This window comes from Phodopus roborovskii, unplaced genomic scaffold (assembly GCF_943737965.1).
Source record: "Phodopus roborovskii unplaced genomic scaffold, PHOROB, whole genome shotgun sequence".
NCBI lineage: Eukaryota > Metazoa > Chordata > Mammalia > Rodentia > Cricetidae > Phodopus > Phodopus roborovskii.
Genome location: NW_026126480.1, coordinates 54,746,058 through 54,749,312, shown reverse-complemented (window position 1 = coordinate 54,749,312; position 3,255 = coordinate 54,746,058).

The following is a 3,255-nucleotide window of genomic DNA, read 5'->3' as shown; positions in this document are numbered from 1 at the left end:
TCCGCGCCTCCCCCTGGCCGGGCTCTTCTCCCGCGGCCGCCGGGAAGCAGGGAGCGCGCGGAGAGGACGCAGGGAGAAGTGAGCAGTTGTTTTCCCTGGCTGGAGCGCGCCGGCGGCGAGGGGGGCTGGGACGCTGGCCCCGGGCCAGGGAGACAATTTTTTTTTCCTTCTCTCTTTCCCCCCCTGGTTCAAGCGTCGTCACTGCTGCCGGGAGGATCGACGTTGTGCAGCAGGGAGGGAGCCGGCCGGAGTGGGGGTTGTCCCCCAGGTGCCCGCCTGGCGCGGGAACCGAGCTGGGTCCTTTCCAGAATCTTCACCTAGGACTCGCGGGCCTGAACCGCCGGATTCCTCCGGGCGGGGTGTGGAGGCCTGCGCACACCTCCCAGCCCAGCTCCTTTCCCACCTGGTCAAAACGGGGAAACTGAGGCAAATGGGCCTTGCTTGGAGGACCAGAGGACTGTTTAACTTTTGCCCGCTGGCTTTTGTACATTCAGGGGCCCTGAAGTCATAGGTCCTTAATCCTAATCGTATCTTCTCTGGAAGGAAAGGATTTAAGCAGGAGCGCCTTCTAGCCAGGGTTTACCGAAGTCCAAGAAAGACATCTATAGGGTTCCGGAAGAAGAGCAGAAAGAACAAAGCTAGAAACCCAGCTTCCCTGCCAACCCCCCTTTTAGAGGGCTTCCTGGTGCCCACCCTGCCACCTCCCCCCTTCCCCCTTGTCTGGCCTGGCTGGCGGCGCTGGCTCTGGGCCTCAGACACTCTGGAATCGCCAAGGTCTGAGCTCAGGGCCTGGCCCCCTTCCCAGGCTAACAGCCGAGAAGGAGAGTACTACTTGAGTGCTCAGGGGGCTGGGGAGGAGAACATCAGGGCCCTTGGGGCAGGGGTTGGCAGGGGCTGGGGAAGGGTCTTGAATTTGCTCAAGGCTGGCTGTGGTGTCCTGAGCTGGACCATGGGGTGAGAACATGCTGGGACTCACGATCCAGTGTCTGACTCAAAGAACTTAGCACAGCTAGGGGTGACCAGGGTCAGGACTATGCCAAGTCAGGTTCCCAGGGGGAACCATGGGTAGTAACCTGATGCCAAGAGGGATTTGGACTTAGCTTTAGCTCTCTAAAGAGCTAATGGTTTCTACTCTAAGGCTGAATTTATTTGGGTAGATTCAGAGGGAACGGGATGGGGTGGGGGCATTTGATGAGACCTGCTTGAACCACTCGGTAGCTTGGGGCCACTGCTGCGATGCTGGGAAGGGGTGGCCTCTGTGTCCCCAGAGGATTCCTTGCTACTGGAGTCCAGGAGGACTTGTGAGGGGCCCCCCTCCCTTCTGCTGTAGTCACTCTGCATCAGGAAGGGAGGCTGAATACTTACCACCTGGCAGGAGTGGTCTGAAGGGTTTACATTCATTTTTTCCTTCACACTCATATAAACCTGACCCTCCCCTGCCTAGAGTGGGCGGTGGCTCACCTTGGAACACAGCGTAGTCTAACAGTCCAGGCGTGGAGGCTTGGCCTCTTCAAGCCTTGGATTTCTTGTCCACACAATGAGATCTAGTTACCCAACTGTCAAGTGGAGCAACAGCACTGGGGCCGGGAGCCTTCCTTCAAACAGGCTTTCCCACCAGACACTGGAGGGTGAGTCTAAGGGAAACCCTGCAAACCGAGCAAGGTAAAAAAGAGACGGCAAAGGATCATGCAGGGGGAAGAGTGGGCAAGACATTCTGTTTTTATCCTTCCCAAGTCTGAGGAAAGGTGGGGGAAGGGAAAGAGGGGAAGGGGGAGAGGGTAGTGCAGTCTGGGGCCAGGAGCAGGATATAGGTCATGGGGAGGAATCTGGGGTTAATTTTCATCAGTGGACACTGAGTCCCGGCAAGATGGGGAGCTGCTGACTTCACCTCTGGGAGGGATGTAACTTCTTCAATTCAGGCTGTGGAATGTAGAGATTCTGTGAAGTGGAAGATGCTAGAGGCAGGTGATGTGAATGGGCCTCAGGGTTTGACCTGCTTCCCTGGAGGTTTCCCGAGCAGAGGGCAACACTGGGGAGGCCCACTTCAGTCTTCTCAGGAGAGCCACCAGAGCCCAGGGCAGACTGGGACAGAGTCTTCAGCCCCATCTTCAGCACACAGGGAAAGGGTGACTCGGGTGGTTTGAGAAGAGGGTCCGGAGAAACCAAGTAAGTAACCATTCCTGTGCACCAGGGAGGAGAGAGAGCCACCCAAAAGACCCAGAAGGGGTATTAGAGGAACTCAAAAGGAGTTTGTGTGGAAAAGCCAAGAGGGGTGTTTTAGAAGGCGTGTGTGACCAATAGTGCATGACATTGCTGGGAGTGGCCCTGGGTTACCACAGGGACAAGAGTGAGCAATGGGACACCAGCTTAGACCAGCGGTCCACACGTGTGGTCACTGCCAGACTCTTCAGACGCTCAGGGCCTCAGCAGGAAGTGACTGGCACCCTTTAGGCTGGTGAGTGGAGTAGGGTGGAGGAACTGTCCAGGAAAGAACCCCTTTACCTGCAGACTAATAACAGAGGGAAAACCTTCCCACCTTTGAGAACACTATGAGGAGAGCCTTTACATCCCCAGGCTAACTGAAGAGAACCCTAGAGCAGAAGCTGTATGGAGAGCAACATTCAGACACTGTCGGTCCTCAGCAGTCACCTCAGGCTCTCAAGTCCCCGTAGTTAGTTAAAAAGGAGCCTGAGAAATGAATCCTGTTTCCAGTCTCCTCCTGTCCAGTTCTAGCTGATCCTGGGGGTGTAATACCTTGGGTGTGACCACCCAGCATGCTATAGCAAGATGGAGTAGATCTGCAGGGTAAACTGAGATGGTTCAACATAGCATCCAACTCTACCTCCTCACCATTCTAGCCTCCTCACCATCCATGGCTCCCATCTTCTTAGAAGGCAAATTCTCCTGTAAGTCAGAGGAGATCAAGATCATTAAGGCTGCTAGCAGATCTTCCCCAAACTATTGTCCCTCCCCTGGTTTGTTCTCCACTTAGTATCAGAGCCACCTTTTATTTATTTTGTGTACATATGTCTGTGTACTTCTGTGTATGGGAAGGGAACTTGTGGGGGTGAATGGGTATATGCTTGTTCACTTGCCAGTAGACACCAGAGATCAACTTCAGGTGTCATTCATCAGGATGGCTGTGCACATTTTTTTAAAAAAAGGAATATTTCTTTCACCAGGCATAGTGGTGCATGCCTTTAATCCTGGCACTAAGAGGCAAAGGCAGGCAGATCTCTGTGAGTTTAGGTCAGT